This window comes from Podarcis erhardii (assembly GCF_964252035.2).
Source record: "Podarcis erhardii genome assembly, chromosome: 3".
In the NCBI taxonomy this organism is placed as follows: domain Eukaryota; kingdom Metazoa; phylum Chordata; class Lepidosauria; order Squamata; family Lacertidae; genus Podarcis; species Podarcis erhardii.
In genome coordinates, this window is record NC_138507.1 from 25,779,527 (window position 1) to 25,807,348 (window position 27,822).

The 27,822-nt window shown below is 41.9% G+C and overlaps 1 protein-coding gene across 1 annotated transcript in view; it reads right to left on the reverse strand.

Moving 5' to 3' along the window:
- Positions 1–27,822, reverse strand: part of SH3YL1 (SH3 and SYLF domain containing 1) — a 474,176-nt gene that overhangs the window by 386,469 nt on the left and 59,885 nt on the right. The gene's annotated exons all lie outside the window — the stretch shown is intronic.

Below are 27,822 nucleotides of genomic sequence, written 5' to 3' on the forward strand. Positions count from 1 at the left end.
TATGCTCTAAGTTTCTAATTTCTTTTCCATTAGAGGCATGGCGCTGCCTTCCTCTGCACTTCTAAGAATGAAAAGTTCGGGAAACTTTCCTGGCAGTTTATGCAATTGAAATGATTTGGATGTGCTTCCATATACCGTATTTTTCGCTCTATAAGACGCACCAGACCATAAGACGCACCTAGTTTTTGGAGGAGGAAAACAAGAAAAAAAATATTCTGAATCTCAGAAGCCAGAACAAGAGGGATCACTGCACAGCGAAAGCAGCAATCCCTCCTGCTATTCTGGCTTCTGGGATAGCTGTGCAGCCTGCATTCGCTCCATAAGACACACACACATCTCCCCTTACTTTTTAGGAGGGAAAAAGTGAGTCTTATAGAGCAAAAAATACGGTAAGTAGCTTTCTGGCTGGGCTATGAAATGTCTCATACACTGGGAAAGAAGAATGCAGGAATGTCTTTTTGTTTTCTGAACACATCAAATTCTCAAAACTTTTTGTTCCAAAAACTCTTGAAAACGGTAGATGTTTGACCTGTGCTGGCAGCACTGATACGGATATTCCTGAGGTATAAATAAATAACTGCAACAAATGCTCTTCGGATACACTGCTTGCTTTGTAACAATATAAGCTTGAATTTATCCAGCATTTATCCAAGCCTGTGCCTTTGGTTGACGTGTCCTAAATCTCTTTTCACATTCGCACATGCAGACAATGGAATGCCGTCTCTGGTCCTGCACCAAATATAGTATTGCCAGCCTAAAATCAATTGATGAAAGACCTACAGTAATGTAGCATTGTTTGCAGTTCACGAAACTGGAATTATTTGCATGGTATTGCATTGACATTGGGAGGGAGCGAACTTCTAGTGCCTTTGCCTGCTGTGCAACAGGAATTCAACAGCTTAAGTCTTTTTAGTGTGGAAATACAATTATCGTACGTGGAAAGCTTCACCTGATTATATTCCATAAGTCAGAAACCTTATGTGCGTTGCCCCTGAATTTTTTCTGGGGGGGGGGGACCTGCTATAAATCTGCATATGGCTCAAAGCATATGCAAATATTATGCAAGTTTCTGTCCTCTTTTGTGAGTGGGGTGGAGGACCCAATGCACATACAATGTACTGAGCCCAGAAAATTCTATTGGTGCCCCTGCTGAAGAGTCAAACTGGGAAGAGGTGTGGTGTTCACCATGGGGGATGCTGCCAAAATGCCAGATTCCTTTGGGAAATCCTCCCCACCCCCCTGTGTAATGTCCAACAGCTCTTGCCTTTGGGAAGCAAGACATCATATTTTGATTATCCCCATCTTCCTGGTTGTCATTCTCTAACAGGTATTAAGAAATAATGGGAAGGGTCATGTTGGAACATCTGCTGTGCATGTATTGCACACTCCGAATAGTTACATTGTGGGTAGGAGGGCACTATTAGTGGTTCTCTATGGGCCAGAAACTTAGCTCATGTCAACAAGGAGTCATGCATTCATTGTTATAAGGCCCAACTCTGCAGAACTCCCTCCAATAAGATGTTAGATGAGTACCTTCCATTTCAGAAGACCTTTGCACACTGAAAGTTTCTCAGAAGTTGTCCTTTTTAAAACAAAAAACAAAACTATTTTTTATGTTGAGATTTTTAATTCTTGAGGATTTAAACCTTCGAGGATTGATTTATATTTTAAATGTTCTACGTTGTATGTTTTGTTGTTATAAGCTGCTTTGAGACGTACATGGTGAAAATCAGGATATAATTCTTCAAATAAAATAAGATCCCAGGTTTGATCTCTGTCCTCTCCAGGTAGGGCTGGGAGGTCTGAAACCCTAGCGTGCACTGCTAGTCACTATGGCCAATGCTAACTTGGATGGACCAGTATTATGGGTTGGCATAAGGCAACTTTTCCTGGATAGCTCAGTTGGTTAGAGCGTGGTGCTGATAATTCTAGGAAATGTGACGAAGGTAGGCTGCTGAGCTGCTATCTTTGGTGCTAATGTCTAACAGCCTCTGAGAACAGCCATCCAAATATTTTCCAAGCTATCACTTATTTTGTAATGGCTTGAGTGCAGTCCTTTACATCTGAGAACCTAGGTTGTAAAGCCTTGAGTTCAGCTGCAAGGCAAAAGTGTAATGAAATGTGTGGGCTGGCTTCAAAAAACGCATCCTAAGCCATTAAGATGTGGATAGACAGGGTAGCAATTTTATACGCTTAGAGAAGTTAAGCATATGAATTCTGCTAATCAAATAGTTCTGCCAAATTCGCTTAGACATTGCTCACACTTGGTCAATGCTGCTTTGGAGATCCATTTGTTACCAGCACTGGCCAAGTTTTATGCTCGCCCATAAAAAAAAAGGAGCTTGCATTTTCTGTACAGATCACGAAAACTGCATTTGACTTTGAGAATTTAATAGAGAGAAAAGAATGTTTATATGATCACTCCCCTGCTAAAAGAATAAAGACATATTCTGAAATGGCAAAGCAATATTGTTACATTATTATTATTATTATTATTATTATTATTATTATTATTATTATTATTAGAATTGCAGCTTGTTACTTGAGTTTGGGCTGGGTGTTGCCTTCTTCTGATATAAATGGCAAGGCGGGGAAGTGGGGAGATTTCAAACTATATTGGTTCCCCTGCCTCGTAGGTGATAGTTGTGGCATGATAAGTGTTTTTTGAAGAAAAGAACATGAAGCCTAATATTGTGTAAAGGGGTAGGTAACAGACAAAGAGGATGATTACAACAATTTGCAAATCAATGATTCATATGCAGCAGGAGGGTGAAATTCATAGTGAGCAATAAAAGCAATGTAATGCGTATGCGTGTTGCAGGAAGTGTAGATAAAAACTGGCTGGGACTTTTGGAAGTATTTCTTACTACAAACATTCGGGATGTCTTTCCCCTGGAAGGTACACGTGGCTAATCAGTCGCACCGTATTGGCATTTTAAAATAGTAGAATCAATATTTAAAGAGAACACATATCTACTACACTGCAGTTCCGTGTAGGCAGTGATGTATCTCAGCTTGAGGAAAAGATATATAGCTATTTATTATTTACTAAGGTTGTAGTTGATAAATCAGTGGGAAGCCGGTTTTAATTGGCAAGGGCGAATTTTAATTGGTGGCAGAGCTTGAGGGTGAACTTGTTTATTTTCTGCAGCACTTTTGACTCAGATGCATATTTCTGCAACAGGGAGATGAAAAAGAAAATATGAAGGCTCAGTTAGAGGACCGTTAAGTATGATGGGTGTTAAATCTGCAGGTTGTTAAAAATGAATAGATTACTGAGAGATATATGGGGCAGGGCATACCAGCATAACTGAAACTCTGCCCCACATTTCTCTTTTTTGTTACGAGACTATGTGAGCAATAGGAAGTGTATTCAGCAGCACTGTATTAAGGGATAATGTGGCTGGGTTGGGATTGGATCTCTGGATCGGTAGTCAGTGACCCACACCTGCAGGATGCCAATGGCAACATGGACATCCCCAAACCTTACCTCTGCTTCACCCATGTCGTTTCTGGAATACGTAATGCTGCTGGGTGTCTTTCATTAAAATGCCAGAGGTTTGGGCATTACATGTATTTTCAAGTTAAAGAAATGTTTGTAGATCACCAAGATTAGCATTTGTTGTTTAACTTAGATCGATCGTATGCAACATCAAAACCCTCTTGCAAAAACAGTTGTGGTCTATGGGGAGGGGATTGGAGCTGTATCCAATGCTATTCCTTCTTGGAGTAGACCCACTGTAGTTTATACCAACAAAGGTCCGTATAGCCAACAAAGGTCCGTAAAGTTAAAGCTATGGTTTTCCTAGTAGTGACGTATGGAAGTGAGAGCTGGACCATAGAGAAGGCAGATCGCCGAAGAATTGATGCTTTTGAATTATGGTGCTGGAGGAGACTCTTGAGAATCCCACAGACTGCAAGAAGTTCAAACCTCTCAATTCTTAAGGAAATCAGCCCTGAGTGCTCACTGGAAAGACAAATCGTGAAGCTGAGGCTCCAATACTTTGGCCACCTCATGAGAAGAGAAGACTCCCTGGAAAAGACCCTGATGTTGGAAAACATTGAGGGCACAAGGAGAAGGGGACTACAGAGGACGAGATGGTTGGACAGTGTTCTTGAAGCTACCAGCATGAGTTTGACCAAACTGCAGGAGGCAGTGGAAGACAGGAGTGCCTGGCGTGCTCTGGTCCATGGGGTCTTGAAGAGTTGGACACGATAAACCACTAAACAACAACAAGTTTATAGAAATTCCTAACTTAGGGTTATTAATTTCAATTGGTTTGTTCTGATACAACCCTAGGTTTTCACTTGAATACGCTTTGATACAGGTAGGATTTGTGTTACTTGTGGAAAATTGAAAATGTCATTTTTTAAACATGACATGCTTGATTATGTGTGAAACATGCAATTAATGTTTATGGGTGCATTAGAGTTTATTTTATTTTAATTATTCAGCTATGTATTTTAAATTCATCATTTTGCAATATTTTAAGCTATAAATGGTTTTGGGGTTTTTTCACTGAGTTGATGTGGGATACTTCCTTTTGCCTGTGTGGACAGGCTGAATAATAAATCTAAAACCTGAAAAGAAAGCAGCTAGGATCTGCTAATATCAAAGAAATTTGAAAACACTCATGATCTGAGGTTGGCGAGTTTATCTCCTACGTAATATATTTAAAATAAGTGTAGACATCATTTGCCCAGCCTCTTGCAGCTGAATATATTCTCATTATCTACCTCAATATTTCTTCAATGACTTTGACTTATTGACCCCAATGGAGCAGTTTCCGCCCCCCCCCCATATTAATTATATGGTGTCCTTGTGATTCTGTTCTAATTTTATTGCTATTCAGTGTCATTGAAGGTTCCTTGCCTTTTATTTCTGGGAAGGGATAAAAAGATGCTCCAGTTTAGCTCAGCAAGCTTTCTCATACAAACCTCTTTAAACAGATCAATTATTTCAACCTCCCTCTGTATCATTTCAACTAGCTGCCCCACTCCAGAGTCTCATGTTTGCTCCACGAGAGTACACAGATTCCCTACTAAACCAAGTTTTCCAGTTCACTTCACTGGATAAAGTGGCTCTACAAATATAGTCCTTTAAGTTCACGCACTGAATTAAACAGTGGTCCGTTCTTCTCTCTCAGCAGTTCTAGAAGCATCAGTTGGTTTGTGCACACAGTGCTCTAGACAGGGGGGCCAATCTGCGAGCTCCACACATTGGTTAGTAGTCCTGTTCGTGCAAGGATGTCTCAGCAGAAAGAAGGGCACAATGTGCCCATTTAATTTCCTGTGGCTACAAGAGATCACTAGGTGGCAAAGAGGGTTACCTTACCGGTTGGTTGGTTGGTTGGTTGGTTGGTAGAAAGGAAGGAAGGAAGGAAGGAAGGAAGGAAGGAAGGAAGGAAGGAAGGAAGGAAGGAAGGAAGGTGCTTATTTTTGTTAATTTAATTAGCCACTAGGTAAAAAGGTAAAGGACCCCTGGATGGTTAAGTCCAAAGGCAACTATGGGGTTGCAGCGCTCATCTCACTTTCAGGCTGAGGGAGCTGGCGTTTGTCTACAGACAGCTTTCCGGGTCATGTGGCCAGCATGACTAAACCGCTTCTAGAGCAATGGAACACCGTGATGGAAACCAGAGTGCACAGAAACGCTGTTTAGCTTCCTGCCACAACAGTACCTATTTAACTACTTGCACTGGTGTGCTTTCGAACTGCTAGGTTGGCAGGAGTTGGGACAGGGCAACGGGAACTAACCTCGTCACAGGGATTCGAACCACTGACCTTCTGATCAGCAAGCTCAAGAGGCTCAGTGGTTTAGACCACAGCAGGAATAGGAGGGCAGCATGCAGAGAAGTTCCCTCTTTCACAGTTCCCATGAAAATTGTGCACTCAAGCTGATATTAGCCCTAAAAGCCAATTGTGCCAACAGAAGTTCTAACAGAGGGGTGATAGCAGCAGGAGTGGGGATTTTCAGTGGGACAGCAGCAGGGATTCCCCCACCCCTTCAAAACTCTCTACTTGCCACAGTCTCAACACTGCACAGTTGCCCCCAAAGCAACGATTTCTTGATTTCTTTATTAAGTGCCTTAACACATTTAATATAACGTGGTTTTACTCCAGTTGAGAATTTTGAGTATCTATTCCAAATTAAGCAAAACAGGGCCCAATCCAGCCCAAAGATAAAACATGGTTAACTCCCACTGATTTCAACTGTGAGATTTAACCAAGTATGCTTAACTCCTCTGTTGAGATCAACGGGATTTAACCGTAGCAAGCTAATACTTGTTATTTTTATGGTACAAGTTGGTAGGAAGCACCCTTGGCCTAGCTGCCTCTATGATGTCAAACTCAAGTGTTCAGCTGTAAAACACTTCTTCTATTTAATGTGTGTTGCTTTTACATAGTGCTGCTAAAGAAAAAGCCCACTAATGAAAAACAAGACGTTGGGGGAAAAAATATTATCTAAGGCTATTAGACATCTCTCTTTTTAAACTTTTCATTACAAATACTGCTAATTACAGGGCTTCTCTTCTTGAGAGCCCAGCTGCTGTGCCTGATTAAGAAGCATTTATAAATCAGGAAGATGGGGGTGTTCTTAGTGTTTTACTTAGGGGGGGAGGATTCTAAAAATATTTTTTTATAAAAAGAGTTAAAAAACCAAATACTTAAAAGTGCCATAGTGATGGCAAGAGAGGCTGTTGAAGTAGATATAATACGTACTCCCCATGGAAATATGGCAACCAGCATAATGCATCTCTTCACTGGAAGGCAGATAGGTTTTCCAGAGTTATTTCCAACTTTTAAAATAAATTGAGCAGGGGGGCTCTTATCCACCAAGTGTGCTATTTCAAAGGTTTTTCTTCTGTGGCAGGGGCAGGGGCAGGGTGTGGGGAAACAATATGCATAGGAAGGTACAAAGTTGTGCTGTTCGGTATTGCAAAAAACAACAACCCCTGAATGTTTATTAACACCATTATTAACATATTATGGGTTTTTAAACACACACAAATCTTAAGAGATATAGGTGCATGTCTGAAACACAGGAGGGTGTGTGTCATGCCTGCTTTCCCCCAAAATAGCATCTCCTTTTTTTCCAAATCAGCTTTAGAAGACATAGAAGTTTTAAGGTGCATGTGCAGATAACATGGAAAAGCTGAACAGATAGTCTCTGCTGTTCCCAAGTGATGTGGGACTGAAGTGTTTATATTTTCACTGAGAAATAGGTGCAAGGGTCAACCATCTATGTGTGTACACTGGCCAAAATCCACTAATCAATGTTATCTGTACTGCTTATTTACTGGGCATCACTCCTATGTGGTCCCCTCTTCCTCCCTGTGTTTGACTTTTCAGAATCTTACCAGACAGCAGGATTTCCCCTCCTCGGCCAGTTGTCCAAGCCCTTCAAATACAGCAGATCGCTACATCCCATCTTCTTGTTTGACATCCACAGCTCCGTTGTGAAGTGGTGGCATTGGTGCCACCTTGGAAAAGTGGCCTCGCTGTTGTTTCTGACTGGAAGTCTTTGTGTGGTACTCTTTGAGGCTAGGGCCGCCAATTAAAAAAACTCATCCTACATAACAGGACTAGGCAATGGTTTGGACACCTCTCCAGATTCATCTGCTCTAACGGTGGAGTTAAGGTCCCGGAGGACACAAGCAATTTTATCCTCAACTTTGCAAACAAGTCACAGCGAGCTACCATCAGTTAATTCTCTTCCTTTGGGACAGACTGTAAAGGGCCCCACACTACCTGGAAAAAGCTCTGCTGGATTTCACAATGAGGATGCAATGCAGGTCTTCTTTGCTGCCTTCACAGTCACTATGTAGGCTCAATTATGAGCTCTCATCAGTTGATCACATTCAACTGCATCCTTCACTTACGCTCAAGCTGTCTCCCAGCTTGTTTCCTCATCCTAAATTCTGGAATATAGCAGAAGCCAAAGGGGCTCCACAAAGCTGGAGTATGAGATTATGTTTTCTTGAAAGTACTTGACAAACCCATGAAAGGTAGAATCTTTTATTTCTTTTTTTAAAAAAAAAAGATTTGGAGGGGAAAAACAACTTACAAAAGGCTTTGATGGAAAAATCTGAATAAATTATCTAGAAGAAGGTAGGATGAAACAACACAAGCCTAAGAGATTTATATGTCAATTTGTATTCAGCATGTTATTTCATTTTACTTCTGCATAAAACCTTTTACACAAGGAGTAGCTAAAATATCGCTATCTTCTGCTGAAGGATACCGTGCATTCAAAATCTTAAACTATAATAAAACATAGCATAGCAGTCCACTGAGCCTGTAATCTTAACTCCATTTACCTGTAAGTAAGCCCCACTGAATTCAATAGGACATACTTCAGAGTAGATACAGTGAGGATTGTGTTGTGCTTCATTTTTATTTTATTTTATTTATTTATTTATTTACTAGTTCATCTTTCAGCCTCCCTGTTTATATACAGCCTAGAACAGGCTTCCTCAGCCTCGGCCCTCCAGATGTTTTTGGCCTACAACTCCCATGATCCCTAGCTAGTGTAGCACCCTGCTTGTGGTTAACGCTTAGCTGGAATGAAATATTCAACGCAGCAATAGAGAAATTAAAATAATAATTTATTTGTCGGACAAATAAATATGAGGCACAGTGGTATATGGTTACCAAGCTCTGGCCTGGCCTCCTGCCATTCTGGCCAGCACTTATATTTCCTTAATCCAGCCCCCTTGCTCCTCCTGTGGCTGCCTCTGTCCAATCAGCCTGGTTGAAATTCCTATTGGCTGTTTGCTAGAACCAATCACAGAAGATACACCCATTTCCTTTCGCCCTTTTATGGGACACAAAGAGCTATATATTCTTATATCTATCAATGACAAATAAGTAGTAATATATCTTACACTTGTCTCAACAAGGAATCTTAATTACCAGCTCACCTCTTGCCCTTCTTGCCCTATTGCCTTCCAAAACAGATAGTTAATCTTAAATTTTTATCTTAAACATATGTCAAGGATCTTGAGTTCACATCAACATTGAAAGATCTCCTTCATTTGGAGGTCTCTAAACAAAAGGCCTGACAACCATATATCTAATGATGTTTCCTGCTTGGCAGGGGGGCTGGGCTGGTGGCTGACTTAATTTCAGGATAGTTACAACTCTTACAACTATATGAAATAAGAATCTAGCATTTCTTAAATCCTTTGCATAATTACATTTAAGCCAATATATTTAATACATAACATAAATAACCTTTTAAAAGGAAAAGAAATCTTAAAAGGATCTCAGTTTAAGAAAGAAACAACTTTAGAAAAAGATTTCCCAAAATACTCTCTCCCTTTCTGCCAGCCAGATGCTTTCTTCCATTTGCTCTTGACCTTTCAACCTTAGGAAAATATGGCTCAAGTTTAATGGGAGGCACATGGTTTCATTTTACTATTTATCAACTCTTAATTTATGTTTTCTCAGCCTTTTTTATATTCTGTAACATGCAAGGTCAGTGTCCTCGGACTCAGCCTGTAATTCCCTTTTTGACTTTGAGAATTGTTTTCTGCTATAAATCAGGGGGGCCCCTTGTCTAGGAGGAAAAACATTGCCAAGGTTCTTAGGCAGCTGGTTTTCTGCCTGGCATGAAACATTTGAAAATCTTTAAGCTCATTTTAAAATACAAGCCCTGATCAAACATATAAGCTTTGATAAAAATGCAGGCTTATGATTAGATGCCTCACTAGCAGGACCAGAATTGTAGTCTCAAAACATCTGGAGGGCCTAGGTTGAAGAAGCCTGGCCTAGAACCCAAAATGGAACCAAACTCATAATCCAGTGAAATATACTCAGAGTCCTTTAGTGGTTTCATGCTCTTTATTGCAGCTTGTAAAACAGTGATTGAATTGCCCCCCAAACCTCAGGCTTTTATAGACATTATTTACATAACAAGTCCCGTCTGCTTGGCTGATTAACTTCCTCCTGGAGCCTGATTGGTCTTTTCCTCCAAGCCAATCAGTTGTTGCATTCAAGGATCCTACTTGCCTATTGTTCTAGGATCCAAGATTAGTATATAACCCCATGTTCCATACCTGGGCTTATAACAAGTTTTTCTGGGTGCATCCATGCTCATTTACACACCTTTCTGCCAGTCTGTATACCAGTCTGCCTTATCTGTCTAAGCAAGCACCCAGCATTCTGCAACACTGAAATTGACAACACTGAACTAGACAGAACACAGAGAACAGTTACACAGATAGAGGCTGACTCAGATCTCAGTGACTTTATATCCCACTTTACAGGTCAAGAAAAACATCCACTACCACTGCAAGCAGGCAAAACCTGCTCTTTGCAAGTGTTTTACCATGATACTGAGTATTACCATGTTTGCGTGTTCAGACCCAGAGAACTCCCCCCTAAATAAATTCACACTTGACTCAAATTTTAGTTTGGTTTTGGGCAGAATTTAGGCCACACCTTTATTGATTACAGAAAAGTGAGTGGTTGCATAGGCTCTGGTTCGACTAGCTCTCTACACCGTTACAGTTAGCGCTGACCCAGAGTTCTATCATAGGTCAGCCAAGGGTGAACACCTGAGGTAGGTGAAAAGCCTGGGAACAGACTCTGTTCATGCTCCCAGATGCTCCCCTGGATTCAGGCATGGGCACAACCCCCTCTCAGGGGCTGACCAAACCAGTTGAGTCCCTGGATTCCTTTAACGGAATACCCTTCACATAGGGATGGAGAGACCATTCTCCCATCCCTATCACATGAACCATAGCCTATCTGCAACCTTACAGGTTGTGATGATTTGCCATGTGGCTGGTGAAACCCAAATGGCACCAGCCAGTCAGCCAAGTGGGGAAAATTCCTGCTGTGCCCCTGTCCCAACGACAGACGACACACGACGGCATAGCAAGGTCAAGCGCAACAAACCCTAAAAGTAGGGAGAGGTGGGCAGGTGTTCCGAATGCACAAGCTGAAAGAAAATCTCTGGGTCATGTGCTAGGGATTAAATAGGTCCCTCAAACCATTTAGTCTGCACCCCATTGGCCAGGTTACACCCAGCAACGAGGGACCTACCAATCAGGTGTTGTGGCTATCCAATAGACCCACCCACAACCAGGAGGTCAGTCTCCAGGTCTCACCGTAACACGTGCCCTCTTTTAGGGAGGACACAATTTAGCACTGGAAAAACAACAACATCAAAAATCTAAATAGCAGGTCTCTTATTCGGAGCTGAATAAGGAAAATGATCATTCTGATATTAATCTGCCATGATCAATAGCACCTCATGTGGCAGGGCAGAGCTGCAGAGCTACCTTTTTGTGACTAGTATTGCTGCAGCTTACCTGAATGGGACAGGGCAGGATGGCGGGGTTTGTTTTTATAATGTACCTGTAAATGTACCTGCCCAGTAAGCAGAGAGTCTTATTCTTTATTATACTGAACTGCTCAGCAAGTAGCCCAACAATTTGGGTATCTCCATGAGGCTGTCAATTACTGAAGCTAAAACTACCTATCTTTCCATCTAAAACTTGGATTGCGATGGAAGAATGAGACAGCTTCAGGTGGTATCAGAGGTCCACGAAAATGAGGTCAGGTGTTTAATGTTGCTCACCTGAGTTATATATATAACACCTGCTTAATTCATTGAACTCTCTGCCTACTGAGTCTTTGTTTTACTTTGCTATTTTTTTATATCTCTGACTATTTTAGACGTAACCTTTCTCCCACCTTTATTTCTTACGTGGTTTAAATGTCCCACCAGTGCCAATGTTCCCTGCTTTCTGAAAGAACAACTGCAAGAAATGCTTACAAGTTTTTTCACATACACTTTCAGTATTGTTTTTTAAGGTTACAGCCTTGTTTACTGGTACTAAAATCAATAGGAAAATTTCATAAAGCCTCAGTTGGGATTGTCTGTTGATGTACTTTGGCGTAGGCCTTATGGATCTGCCTCTGGCTCTCAAATTGTACCTGACATTTCTTTCTAGAAAGTTTTCGGGTTGTGAATTCTGGTAAACTGAAATGTGCTGGGCTTAGAAAAGTTCTTAATCTCTCTCCTTTTTAATAACTTTACAAAAAATAAATAAAGCTTGTGGCATGCTGATATATCATTTTCTCACATTTTGATTATAACAATAGACACCATACTTACGCTTAGATAACGCATTGCAGTTTACTTCTCAGTGTGGTTTTTCAGAATTTCAATTCCCCCCCCCCGCACCCCCAAATGGATTTTCTATTACTGTTATCAGTTGTTAGTCTCCCACCTAGACCTTAAAGGTGGGATCTAGGAGCTTCATCCAGCCCAAGCAATTTCTTTCTGGCACATCAGAATTTGGCAGAGGCAACCAAAAATGTAAGCGGGGAATTAAACAAGGCATGGCATTTGGGTGGGTGGAGCCTAGCATCCTGGCATATGCAGGTCACCCCTACCTCAGTCATCATACCAACTGTTTGATGAGCACAGAAAGGCAGACTACTGCATCTCCCCTCATCAGCTGCACATAGAAGAAGAAAAATTGTTTGGCTTTGATTACTCGCTTTATCAGTACCATAAGGACTCTCAAAGCAGCTGACATTCTCCTTTCCCTTCCTCCCCCACAACAAACACTCTGTGAGCTGAGTGGGGCTGAGAGACTTCAAAGAAGTGTGACTGGCCCAAGGTCACCCAGCAGCTGCATGTGGAGGAGCGGGGAATCGAACCCGGTTCACCAGATTACGAGTCCCTCCTCTCCAGTTCATGACATGTAGCCACCATGCATTGAAAGCAAGAGGCATAGCTTTTTGCTACACTAAATGCAACAGGCATAGCTTTTGGTAAGGCATAGCTTACCAGATGGAATGTTTTTTAACGGAATAGTTCATATGTTATAAGTCACTATGGTATGGAATCAGTAGTTACATGCATATGTGTGAATGTCTCAAGTGTCCTGAATATTTGCTTCTTATATGTGTCAGTAAGGACGCAGAACTTTCTTTTACTAATATTGGGACTTTCTGAGAAAGGCTACTTAGGACAGCTGTAGGTATCGCCAATATGAAACAAAAGCCATCTCTTTAAATATCCCAATCACACATCGTGGAGTGTCTGATTTTAAAAGTCTGTCACCAAATGGATTCCCCCATCCAGATTCCACTACCAGAAATGTGGCTCTCTGAGAGAATATCACTTCAGAGAACAGACTTTAGGGAGATAAGCTACAGGTGGAAGGAGGGTTCAAAATCTCCATTGCACATATCACATTTGCTTGGGGGGGGGGGTTGGAGTATATTTCTCTCTCTCTCTCTCTCTCTCTCTCTCCCACTCACACACACAAGTTTAAGACACACAGGAAAACACTGCTTTTAAAGAGATGGGTTAGCTACTGTCATCATGAAATAGTTTGGCTGTAAGACTTTTCAATAGTACCTAAGCCCACAAAGATGTGAGGCGGAATATGAATAACTCTGAACGCATGGTAAGCAGATTGTGAATTGGATGGCAACCCAAAACAAAATGTGCAGGGGAGAGGCCGTGATTGTTTGTTCCTGTGAAAGTCGCAGGTCTGAAACGAAGGCCTGAGATGTAATTGTAATGTGTGGGGAATGGAGAATAAATTTGCACAACAAGAGGGTTTGTAGTACTTGGAGCGTGTATATGTTCCCTAATTAAATGGTTGTGTGAATACAGGCCCCTACTGTTAGTTTTAATTATAACATTTGGTGTAAACGAAGGGAAAGGTTAGCAATTTAATTTAATTCAACAACTTGTTCCATCTTGCATATCACTTGCTGACAAGTGACATTGTTCCTTGTTACTTCCCTGCATTTAGAGGTTGTAAAAAATGCCACAAACAAAAAATCTACAGGAAGGGCTATAGCCCATCCTCCTACACAGAAGATGTTTAAATGCAGTTGGAGGAAAACCGAATGAGGCATACGGAGCTGGGCTGCAGCAGGACTGCAGACAAGCTCACTTTCAGTGGTCTGCTCATACAGTGATGCAAGTGTCCAATATCTTTAGGAATCATCTGTTCACTCTCCCTTTTAGTACTTTTTGCTTTCTGATAGGCAGAGCATCAATGAGGCAATATCCCTTTTGTCAATTTCTCATTTCAGCAATTAAAATTAGCCAGCTCAGTGGTCTGCACTGTACATTATGGGGAATTTCCCAAAGGTTTTAGTCAAGAATCAATCAACTTTTCCTTCAGTTGTGGTATTTTCATTACAAGACCAAAATATTGCCTACACAATCTTTCTTCCACACACACACACACACACACACACACACACACACTATATATGTGTGTGTGTCTCTCTGTGTGTGTTTTCTGCCCTTATATCACTCAATAAAATTAGTCATTAGAGATTGTCATGTATATATATATTTTTTTAAGGTAGATAAACAAAGATGCTAAAATACATGTCTATATATGCCTGCCCCCTTCCTCTCCAGTGCTTTTTGTGAGAACAATTTCTTGCAGCCAACCCTGGCAGTTTAGATGAGAAAAAAGTTCCCTCAGCAGTTTTTCTGACAAGCCAGACTTATCCAGAAGGTGGCATGTGAATGGAAAAGCTTTTGCTATGTTGGCCACCCTGTGTCAGGGGCTGGACTGAGGAGGAATGGTGCCCCCCTCCTTCTCATGAACCTTCCCGAGAACAGGAGGATAGTATAGATTTAGAACAGTGGTTTGCAGAAGGACATAGTTCAGAGCATAGCTGTCAAGCTTCCCTTATTTCGTGGGAAACTCCCTTATTCCAGCGCCGTTTCTCACTGCTATGCCAGATTGTTGATATCCCATAATTTTCCCGGATTTCAAAGGAAGCAGCTCCTCTCCCTCCCTGCTGCCCAGGGAGGCTCCTCAACTGCGTTGCTCGGCTGCGTTGCTCACCAATAAGGAGTCTGAGAATGACCAGGGGGGTGGAGCTTGCATGCCTTGTGCCAATCAAATCAGCCGCATTGCCTGGGGACTCGCCTTTGCTTCAGCGCTACCCAGCGGAGAGGTGACAGTGTGGTTTTCCTTGGTGCTGTATCCCTTTGCTGGGTTGCTGTGCTGTGGGAACCACTGCGTTAGGCTTCGTTTGGCTGCTGGCTGGGCTTTCTGCCTTTGGGCCTTTGGCTCGGAGGGGCTCTACTCTGTGTGTGTGTGTGAGAGAGAGAAAAAGAGAGAGAGAGAGAGAGAGAGAGAGAGAGAGAGAGAGGATGTGTCACTTAAGCTGATAGTAGGAATGCTGTAGCTTCACACACTTACCTTCACACAATGTGTAATTAACTTGGGGGATTTTTTTACCACAGGATGTGGTAAGGTCAGTACTTTAGATTTACAAGGGGATCTGAGAGATGAATGGGAGATACGGTTTGTCAGTATTAATGGACAGCTAAATAGAAACTTAACCCCAAAAGTTAGGACCAAGATTCAAATCCTGACTGGGTAACTTTGCTCACTAGTAACATTGAACCATGAGAACGAGATGGTTGGACAGTGTTTTTGAAGCTACCAGCATGAGTTTGACCAAACTGCAGGAGGCGGTGGAAGACAGGAGTGCCTGGGACAGGTGAGGCTGCTGATCCCTTATTTTTAAATCTGAAAGTTGACAGCTATGGTTCAGAGAATGTGGAGGGGGAAAGCTGGGAAATATTGGAAAAGGAAGCAGAAACACTGGGGGAGACACAGCTGACAGACTCTGTGTCTTTGGAGAGCATTCCTGAGGCCCCCTGCCCCAGGACTAGACGTGCAGTGGGAGTAGCTGAACAGAAAGCTCAGAGACTGAAAGTCCAACCGGTGCAGGGATGATGTAGGATAAGAGAAATGAAGGGGGTGTGTGTGGAACTTTACTTGGAGCAGTGCCATTAATAGGGAGGCTGCATTCCTTCATCATTCTCCGTGAATTATTGAAGAAATTGCTTGGTGAGAACTTTTATCGTTTCTCTGATTCTGGGCTGCCACCTTGGGAGAGATCTGGTTCCCCAAAGCCTTGACAGAGCCTTGACACCCTAAAATGTCACCCTGAGGTTCTCTAGACTAGGTGTGGTGAACCTGTGGTCCTACTGATATTATTGGTCGGCAACTTCTATCAGCTTCAGCCAGCATGGCTGGTGATCAGAGATGGTGGAGGTTTTAATAGTCCAGCATCACCTGCTCTAGACCTATGGAAGTTACATGAGTGTGGTGATAACCTCCAAATTCTTCCAAAGGGTAAAAGAAATGTTTCAAAAAATATTCTCAGTGAAGAGAAAAAAGGAAGCAACATTACTAGAAACTTGAAACTATGTTTTCCACTCTCTTTTCATTAATACAGATGTTTAGTGGAAGTTCAGATGCTGCTGCTTATTTATCTTAGGACTCAGCTAGACTGATAAAGAAAAAGCGGTTTATATGCATTGTATGTGCAATATACAGTGGTACCTCGGGTTAAGAACTTAATTCGTCCTGAAGATCTGTTCTTAACCTGAAACTGTTCTTAACCTGAAGCACCACTTTAGCTAATGGGGCCTCCTGCCGCCGCCGTGCGATTTGTGTTCTCATCCTGAAGCAAAGTTCTTAACCCGAGTTACTATTTTTGGGTTAGCAGAGTCTGTAACCTGAAGCGTCTATAACCCAAGGTACCACTGTAACATTGTGCCACCAGATGGCGGCATGGAGTCCCATTTTTCTCTACCTGTTTTCCCTGTTTAAATTTACAACACTTTAAACTGAAATGCTTCTTTGATGTGCCTAGATCCAGCCTTAGTCACTATAGTAAATGGATGTCAGAATCAGTGTCTTGGAATAGGCGCCCAATGCAATGAAAATTGATGGTAAGATTCTTCTGTTTACACATCCGTATATAAATATGCACTCAAAGTCTTTTGGAATTATTTATCCTAGAAACATTTGGCTTCAAATAATAAATAAGGACCATTTCTGTAATATATTCAGGTGACCAAAAGATTCTGATTTTTTTTAATCAAATGGAAGTCTTATATTAATTTTTAAAGGGTTTTTGTTTTGTTTTTGGTTCATAATCCTGAACAAATATTTCAGAAATCAAAGTTGATTTCAGTTTCAGCATCACCCTGTATATATTTACTCAGAAGTAAACCCCTATGAGGTAGTTCAATGGCAGTTACTCCCAAACTGTATACATAAGATTGCCACCTGTCATCATATTTGTAGATTTCATATATGTGTTTTTAGAAGACATCTAACTGGTTGATAAGTAAAATAACTGTAAGCTATTGAGTCTGCAATCCTATGTGCCAGGGTTTGGGGAACTTGTGGTTGTCTAGATTATAACTCACTTTAGCTGCAGCCAACAGGACTAGTAGTCAGGAATGATGGGGGTGATAGTTTAGCAGCCTGTGGAGAGCCTAGATTCTAGTGTCCCCTTCCCCCCCATACTTCTCCCTTCGAAACATATAGTGTTAACATTTAAATATCTGGTGCTTGTGTCTCTTAAAGACCCAGCCACTGAGCAGAAGAGTGGACACCTAGAAATTTTACAGTTCTTGGAGCTGGCATCAAATACCTAGATATACCTGTGATATAAACAGAGCAGCTGTTTACCAGCTCCATCTGGTACTTAGGCTGAGACCCTATCTGCCTGTGGACTGCCTCACCAGAGTGGTGCATGCTCTGGTTATCTCCCGCTTGGACTACTGCAATGCGCTCTACGTGGGGCTACCTTTGAAGGTGACCCGGAAACTACAACTAATCCAGAATGCGGCAGCTAGACTGGTGACTGGGAGTGGCCGCCGAGACCATATAACACTGGTCTTGAAAGACCTACATTGGCTCCCAATACGTTTCCGAGCACAATTCAAAGTGTTGGTGCTGACCTTTAAAGCCCTAAATGGCCTCAGTCCAGTATATCTGAAGGAGCGTCTCCACCCCCATCGTTCTACCCGGACACTGAGGTCCAGCACCGAGGGGCTTCTGGTGGTTCCCTCACTGTGAGAAGCCAAGTTACAGGGAACCAGGCAGAGGGCCTTCTCGGTAGTGGCGCCCTCCCTGTGGAATGCCCTCCCACCAGATGTCAAAGAGAACAACAACTACCAGACTTTTAGAAGACATCTGAAGGTGGCCCTGTTTAGGGAGGTTTTTAATGTTTGATGTAGTACAGTATTTTAATATTTTTTGGGGAAGCCGCCCAGAGTGGCTGGGGAAGCCCCGTCTTGCCCTAGTGACCAATCTCCCCTGTGTAGCATTAAACCATAGTTTAGAGTTATGACTGAACACAGCCATTGTGTTTTCTTGTTGATCTCCTTCACTGTTGAATCTGACCTCTTTCCAGCAATTGGCTTGGCAAAGTGGTATGGCAGCAATAGAAGGGGAGTGGGAAGAGCAAGCATTGGGGAAAGGCAATTCATCTCTCTGCAAACGAGAAAGGATGCTTTATGTAGTGCACCAAGCTAAATGGCAGAGACAACTGTCTTGAAAGGCAAATCAATCACAAGAAGGTATGTAAATGGAGTACTTAAAATAACATTAAAAATGTAAGGGTCATTTATGGTAAATCTATATATAAACTAATGCTCGGATGCTTACAGTAAATTTTTTGGTAATTTACATTGCAAATACCAACCTTTAAACCAAGATTTAATCCAGCGGATTATAATAGGCGAGTTAACAATTCTCTGAAACACAAAACATATATTTGTTTCAAATTAATTCAGCTCCTTGCACTGAACGGAATAATATAGAATGAGTAACAATGAATGATGATGAAAAATCCAAATTATATCATGTAATGAATTGCAACCCTGCCAGGAGGAACAAAGGAAAACACTCAATGAATTTTAAAGAGATGTGGCTGGTTTGTTGTTGTTTTTTTGAAAGAAAGTGTGGCAAATACAAAACAACATAAATGTCCTGATTTATCTCGGGGCATAGTGCTCAGGGATGTAAGTTTCCGCATGCATATCCCCAGTTGGATTGGGGTGTGCAAATACAGAGCTGTATATGCAGAAGACAGGGATTCCTGCGCAGAAAATTCACCCTTTAGCTATTCAGGTGGAATTCTATCTTTTTAAATAATAATAATTAATTAAGGCTTTTCCATAATACAATAAGATAGAAGAAACTAATGCAAATAAAAACAAGGCCTCTGAGCTTATCAGCCAAAAAGGACTCTTCACACTGCTCAACAAGATAGGAGGCCGACCTAAGCTTCACAATATGTTAATGTCCTTCCACCAAAACAGGTGTGGCACCATCCAGTATGACGACTCATCCTCAGATGCCTTCGCTACAAAGAGCAGTGTGAAACAGAGCAGAGTTTTCGCCCCAACTCTCTTTGGCCTATTCAGCTCTCTTATGCCTTCAGCTCAACTGGAGACAGTGTGTACTGTTGCGATACTGCCAGGGAGAGGGAGGCATCAGGCAGGCCTCAAAGTCGTCTCCAGACGATCACTGGTCTCCCGTGGAACAGCATCAGTCAATTAGTGACATGAGCCTCAGAGACATCCCAAGACTTGTGCACACCCTTTCAGCAGAGTCTCCACAACGAAAGGATGAACAGAAGAACATATTTACAGCTTTATTCAACGTAGATCAGAACAAAGGAAAAACATGACTGCTGGCCTCCGTGTCCAGGAAAACAGCCAGTGCAAAAGCTATATACAAAACAGAAGTTCTCAGCGAGAAGCTGGAAGTCAACAAGAATGTGATACACAACAGCCTGTTCCCTTTTTTAAAGGTGGAACGGAACTATATCCTAAGATGTACTTCCATTCAAGGAGTGACGGGGGTCTGCTCAACCTGGCAGATCTCTGTGCCAAGACAAAAGTTTTGGAGGTCCTTATCTGAGAGAAGTAGTTTGCAGAGGACACAGCCTTGACAGTGCATTCCAAGGATGCTCTACAGAGGCCCCTCAACAGTTTTGCTGAAGCCTGCGGGGAGTTTGGCACTGACAACCCACACTACGCCACTGCTTAACCATATTGTGCTTTATATGCTGTAATTCATCCTTGCAGTTTCTGACAAAAGGCAGGTAAAAAATAATGCTACTACAGCTACTACTAGCAGCAGCAGCAGCAATAACAACAACATGTTGCAACTAATTAGGAAATCTGAATCTATTGAATGTCTGCTAGGACATTTACTATACCTGATGCTCTGTAGAATTTTGATTCTAGTGGGGGGAAATTGCTGATTTATTGCAGTTCCTAACATTTGAAGCAGAACTTTTTTAAAAAAGGCACACCACAGTTAATGGTGGGGGAAGGGAGTTAAAATCTGAGTTTTCATTTCCACTGAAGATCACCATCCATAGGATTTCCATACTGCTAGCCAGCATATGGTGGTATCTCTGTGGGTTAAACCACAGAGCCTAGGACTTGCTGATCAGAAGGTTGGTGGTTCGAATCCCTGTGACATGGTGAGCTCCTGTTGCTCAGTCCCTGCTCCTGCCAACCTAGCAGTTCGAAAGCACGTCAAAGTGCAAGTAGATAAATAGGTACCGCTCCGGCGGGAAGGTAAACGGCATTTCCGTGCACTGCTCTGGTTCGCCAGAAGCAGCTTAGTCATGCTGGCCACATGACCCGGAAACTGCACACCAGCTCCCTTGGCCAACTAAGCAAAATGAGTGCTGCAACCCCAGAGTCGGCCACGACTGGACCTAATGGTCAGGAGTCCCTTTACCTTTACCTCAGACTTTTAGCTTCTTCTGCTTTTATATTTAAGTTATATGGCTTCTATCAAGAAATCCTCCATACCCAACTGCATACTGATTAAAAAAATAATTCATCTTGAGTTTAAGAAGAGCTGCCTGCTCTTCTTTTCCCTTTCAAGTTCTTCCTTCATTTGTGCTGTAAATTGGATAAATAAATAAAAAATAGATTTTGCAGTATTGTTCTCTCAGTAGGGTACATTTTAAAGTCAATGATACAATGACTTTTTCCAGTCCAACAAAGGGCACACCTCATCAGTGTTCTTGGCTTTTTGGAATAATTTCAACCTCCAAAATGATAGGTTTAACTGTTTTTTTCCAACAGCAACAGTTTGGAACGAATTCCATCAGTGCTCTAGGCAAAAAAGTTAAACTTCTGTAACTAGACAAGTTTTACTGAATTTCTCACAAATATGGGCATCAGATATGGACCTTAACAAAGGTGATACTTTGTGCGAACTTTCATACTCATATGAAAAATCATATTGGTTTAATAAAGAACATAAGACCACTGAAAATGCATTCCATGTTTATAAAACTTCTGCGGTTCTATAATACAATGATTGTATGCCGATCCAATTCCTTATTTCCCCCCCAGAATTTTAAAACTGTATGAGAACTGAACAATAAGATCAGAAAGAATAATGTGTGCTACTAGGCTTTGATAAATGGAATGGGATTATTAAAGAGGCACTGAACATTTCCTTTTATTTGCTATTCTCTTTCTACATGGCTTAACATTAAGTAGAAAATACCCAGTATTTTGCAGACTATAAAAGTCAGCAATAAAATGGTGCTTTTCTGTAAATTGTTCACATTTACAGTTGTATTAACCAAGCAGGAGCTGTTTCAAATGTAAGTATCATGATTGTTCTTCCAAAGAGAACAGACATGGAGAGTGGTCTAAGATGTTCACATTTTAATATGAACCTACCTAATTGATCCTTCCCAAAACAAGAAGCAAAGTGAAATACAGGCCTCCTTTATAAGTTCCTCTTCTCCAAGTTTTGCAATGCAGTTCCCAACTTTAAAAAAATGCACATATTAGGAGAAAGCATGCAGAAAATTGCATCTATTAGTGAACATATAAAACAAAAATTAAATTAGGGGATATTACTGCAAAAATGTATATGTTAATTAGGCAAAAGTGCATACACAAATGTATATAGTGTATCGGGAGAAATGGGAACTGAAATGCTGATGAGTTTTGATGAGAACTTTTTTCAAGAAAAGCAAACTGATGCAGAAATGTGTAGAACCAACCTTAAGACTGAGAAACTGAAACTGACAGATATATCCAGGCGACTTGTCTATTGAGGATTGATCCCTATTTGTTTGTGCAAAGCTTGCAAAGAGGTCCACAGCGGTTCTGAATTGTTCGCATGGAGGTTTTTCAACAGCCATTATTTAATGCTCATTCATCTTGATTACATGTCCAGAGGTTATATGACTTCCCATCATCCAATTCCTAGGCACACTGTCTAGTGCAGGGGTCAGCAACCTAAGGCCCATGGGCCAGAAACGGCCCATGGGGGTCATTTAACCGGCACATGGACCCCTGCCACCCGCTCAGTCGGCCCCTGTGCGCCACGCTAAACTGGCGTGGAACAGAGCAGGGACTGCCTTCCGCGATGCTGGCTGGCTTCCCATTGGCTGCAGGAAGCTCCTGCAACCAATGGGAAGCTGAGCATGCCTCCTCCACGCCAGAAGGAGTGCTGGAAATAGTGTTTGAGCATGTGTGCATGTGCACTCTGGCCTACAGTGGCATCTGTGGGACCATGAACTGGCCCAAGCCACAAAATCTTTGCCGACCCCTGTTCTAGTGCTTTTTCAGTTGCCAGTAAAGGTAAAGGGACCCCGACCATTAGGTCCAGTCATGACCGACTCTGGGGTTGCGGCGCTCATCTCGCTTTATTGGCCGAGGGAGCTGGCATACAGCTTCCGGGTCATGTGGCCAGCATGACTAAGCCACTTCTGGTGAACCAGAGCAGTGCACGGAAACACCGTTTATCTTCCCGCTGGAGCGGTACCTATTTATCTACTTGCACTTTGACGTACTTTCGAACTGCTAGGTTGACAGGAGCAGGGACCGAGCAACGGGAGCTCACCCCATCGCGGGGATTCGAACCGTCAACCTTCTGATCAGCAAGTCCTAGGCTCTGTGGTTTATTTAACCCACAGCGCCACCCATGTCCCTTTTCAGTTGCCAACCTTACCTCAAAAAAGCCCAATGTTTAAAGTTGGGTTTGTTGCACAAGCTTTCCCAAGTGTTTTAATCAACTTTCATTGAATGAACCACAGATTTGTCAGTATGTATGCAGTTGAATCCCTCCCCTCAAATAGCTCCGTTGCATAGAGCATAGTGCTGAAAACCCCAAGGTTGCAGCTTCAATTCTCCTATGGGACAGCTGCATGTTCCTTCATTGCAGGGGGTTGGACTACATGATATTCTGGTTCCTTCCGGCTCTGAGGTTCTGCGATTCTATGGTTCCATGACCAAAGCAGGGCAGGATACACTACAAGAAGAGACTGTTGCTTGAAATAAAGCAAAAGAGAGATAATAGTTTGTGCAATCATGCCCACAAACAAAAGTGCTTGGAAGAAGAAGGGTGATGGGTGGGACAAACTGGGGACTATACAAATCACTCTAGTTATTACTGTTTTGAGGACAGACTCACAAAAACAGCATCGTGAGTCTGATATAAGTATACACATATATGATTCCCTGTACCCCCAGGATCCATTAATCTGTAACAAAAATTTAAAACTACCTAATCACCATTGTAGTGGAAATTCAACTTTTTCAGGCTGTGGAGTTTTGGGCCCCACATTAGTGAGGTATATTTATAGTGCAGACCTTGAAGTATTACTGTTGACATTTCATAGAGTTTACATTTATCAAAATAAATGATACAGGTTTTCTGTCTGAAAATAACTTACCCTTTGAATTATTCAGAAGTATTTAGAAAGTTCCCTAAATATCGTAAAGATTTTTTTTTTTTTGGAACTTATTTGTTGTTAGCTGCTACTCATCTGCTGTTTAAGAGTTTCTCTTTGCAAAATTATCTGCTCTGGTTTCCTTTTACATATAGCTACCTATATCCAGCATGGATGAATGTAAAGCGAATGAAACTTCCACATAAAATCTGAACACTGTAAATGTCAGAAGCTTCCAGGCTATATAAGAAATGCAAACCAATTTTCACTGAATTGTATTAACATTTTAATTAAAAATGATATAGATAAGATTCTCTCTGTGTGCGCATGTGTATGGACACACACATGCACACATTGCTCTTATTTTTCCTTTCTTGTGACCAACTGTTAAGAAGTTTTTAAATTAAAAAGTAAATAGTATAGAAAATTAATTACTGTTCTACTTATCTCCAAGACATTTTCCATTGGAGCCCTTTGTTATTATAGCAGAATTTAATATGACCTTTATTTTTCCTATTTAAATTTTATTGACATTTCTGTGTTTTTTTCTTTCTTTTACTCATAAGAATTATGGCATACTGATAAAATGGCAAAAAGGGAAATGTTACAAGGCAGCAGAGGCCTAAAAGTTTGGGGAAAGAGCACCATAACCGTTCAACTTCAGGTTATGGAAATATAAGCAAATTTGCAACTCCAGAGGCACTGAGGTTTGGCTTTGGTTTTGGTTATGGCTTCTGTTGTAAGCTTTTAGCACCGTAATCTCTAACCTGCTATTTAAACATAATAAAGTTTAAAAGGCTATTTGCGTGTTTAGCAAAAGGTCTGAAGATATGTTTATGCCCTTTAAGAGAAACCGTAACGAGATGCAGGCTTCTCTGGTGCCTATTTTGCATGCTCAGATAAACACTTCAGTGATTCTGCATATTAATTAGATTTTCCCGTAAAACCTACATGGGTATGTCTTTGCTCCTAAACATAAGCTCCAGGACATATGGATAGATCATTGCTGTTTAGGTTGTTGGACTTGTGAAAGCCTTCCATGTTTGTTGGATTTATTTTTTCTGGCGTAAAAGTTATGAGAAGGATTTGTGGCATTATCTCACACTCATCATCTCAAAATTGTAGAGCAGGTCTCTTGGGTATTGCATCTCACGCTATACCATGATCTATATCATAGCACATTTTCTTTTCGTTGAGAAGAGCATGCATGCTGAGAACTTTACATTTGCACCAAGATCGATTATCTACTGCTGATTATCTACCGCTGTCATAGTGAAAGCATGTGGTGTGGGAGCAGGCAGTGATTCAAGACCAGGAGTCTCATGTTGGGTCAGATTAGGCCACAGCTTTATTGAGTACATCAGAACAGCATTGGGTGTGTACCAACCCATCTGCTGGCTGATATGCTGTCGGCTGACAGCCAGGATTGACTTGTTGTTGTGGTCCCCACACGACATGGACCACTTCCGGCAGACCTCACCTGGCCATCGGTAAGGGGCATTTTGACCTCTCAGCTCCCAAGCTGGGCTTCTGGGCAGCAAGCAACATCCTCCAGGATCCATTAAGAGGATCATGAGGATGGGGTAGGGTGTCCCTCCTCTGTCCCTCCCTACTACTACCAGTGTGGTGTAGTGGTTAAGAACGGTAGTCTCGTAATCTGGTGAACCAGGTTCACTTCCCTGCTCCTCCACATGCAGCTGCTGGGTGACCTTGGGCTAGTCACACTTCTCTGAAGTCTCTCAGCCCCACTTACTTCACAGAGTGTTTGTTGTGTGGGAGGAAGGGAAAGGAGAATGTTAGCCGCTTTGAGACTCCTTAGGGTAGTGATAAAGTGGGATATCAAATCCAAACTCTTCTTCTTCTACTAAGGATCCAGCCCAATGACTCTTCCACCAAAAGAGAGTTGTGATGATTGCTATGAGGTAAGCAAAAAAGACACAGTACCCAGCTAACTTGCCTGAAGGTTGCATTCATCCTGAGCCCTGACAACAGTGACTAACTGTTGCCCGTAGCAATGCTGGAGTCCTCCTCCAAAACAAAACCTTGGCATTAGAAGGTGGGTGGGTGTGAAATTTGGGTGAAGAGTGCAATGCTGGAGCCAGGCATGTCTACCTTTGATACTCCAGAGGCTGACCTGAAGAGTGGAGTCTGGTCCATCCCTAAGTCCCAGCATGAACACTGAATGGCTCCCAAGATCTCATTTCAAATCTCGTCCTCCTGTGTGTCCTTGAAGCACTTCCTGCCATGGGAGGATTGAGATGCCAGCTGCTTCCCACCCCACTTGCCAATAATATATATATATGCACATGAGATCTGTGCACCTGAGTTTTTGATAGATAGCTGTTGTACAGAAAGAAAAGCACTCATGTTGTGCTTTTTGTCTTTGTCCCATGACTATACACATGATCCTCATACTACTTACTGATCAGAACTGAAATGCTAATTATTATTTCAGTCATTTTGCAAGCATGGAAGTATTTTTTTTTTAATCTGCTTGACAGAAACACTGATATCATTGCTCCTCTGAAATAAGTACAAATGCACATTCAGAGACTCCCTCCTACATAGGCTTGCCTTACTGCACACACAGATTCTTGAAATGTGTGCCTGCTTCCCCTGCAGTGCTCAGGAAGTGACAGAGTAGAAGAGCCTATGGAATTTCTTCTGTCTGCAACAGCTACAGTGTGAACAATCTGCTGCCTCGAGGCTTTTCATTGCCTGTTCTTTCCCCTCTTATTTCCTGTCGCTCCTGATCCCACAGCTTAGAGCAGCCAATCTGCAGAAAGGGCTGCTGCTGCTCTGTTAAGTTTTGCATTGCTTACGAAGCTGCTCTAACGTTAAATTTGGGGGTTGGGATTGGGAACATATTCCCAGAGAGGTTCTCCACAACTTGAACCAGAAGGTGCTATTAGTAATTAGCACTAGTCATCTTTTTTGCCAAGGGAGCAGCAGGTTGGGAATGGTGAAATGCATACTTGCTTATGAGAAGTATCACAAAAGCCCAGCAAAAGTTACAAGGCAACAAGAATATTTATTTATTTATATTGCGTTTGTATATTAGTAACTCTTACATAACTAAAACAGATATATAAAAAAATCAGTGTTGCCATAACTTAAACATTACATAGTATTGATGCCTAACTGCAACTTCTCTCTGTCACTGGCAATGTGCCCCATTAAGGTGCAAACTACACATTACACACAGCTGTATGCAACTTCTCTCCATTTTCCTTGAAACGAAGAGCAGCTATAATAAGCTGCAGTCTGTGGAAAGTAGAAGACTGACATGGAAGGGTTTTGTCTACACTGGAGCAAAATGTGGACTTGTATCTACCTGCCTGTCTCCTCAATTATTCAGGAATTGTCATTCCTGGGTGTTTCAGATTTTCCAAGCCCTGCATATAAGGGGTGGGGGGGAATCCAGGACAACAATGGGATAGAGAAGCTGCTACTGCATTGAGCAGAGAGGCAGGTGCAAATCTGTATTTTGCTCTGGTACAGACAAACCCATAGCTGCCTTCAGGCTGTCAGTATTTTGCAGAAGGGATTCAAGTGCATACTAGGACTTTTAGGTTTTCACAATTCAACTGGGTTGCAGCATTCTGCCGCCCTGGAAAAACTTGTCCACTTTTTAATGACAGTGTTTTTAACTGACTTTTAGCGATTAGGAAAGTGATGAGGAAATGCACTGAAAAGTGTGGGGTGAACAAATCATTAAGGGGGGGGAGGGAGATGTAAGCACAACAAAAGCAAATCAAGATAAATGCCCACTGTTGAGTAACCTCAAGAACAAATGCTTAATAGACACGGAATATAGTCTAACCTCTGCGTAAATTTTGTGCAAGTCGATCAGGACAAATGCTGAATAGAGAGGTCATCTGGAGGATCCTGGAAATAAACTTTCTTTCAGAAAAGCAGCCGGGGTGGATTTTGAGCAGGTAAAAGCTGCATCTTCTCAAATGTGCATATGTTTACCCCCTCAGCTGAGCATATGAAAAGTGACCCATTTTTGTTGGGATATCTGTTTTCACCCATGATGCACTTTCAAAAAATGGCAGGGATTAACTCTTCCTTAGCCTTTATGTGTTTATATTTATATCCCGCCTTTCCTTCATGGAATTAACTCCGCCCCCTCCCCTCCTTTTCATTATTTCAAGTCCCAATGCTGTATCCAACACGTGTCCATCCCATTCTTCTCTCTCACAGACCACCCCTAACCTCTTTCCTCAATACTGGACCCACACGTGATGAAAATAGCACGCCTTTTAAACAGCGAATAGA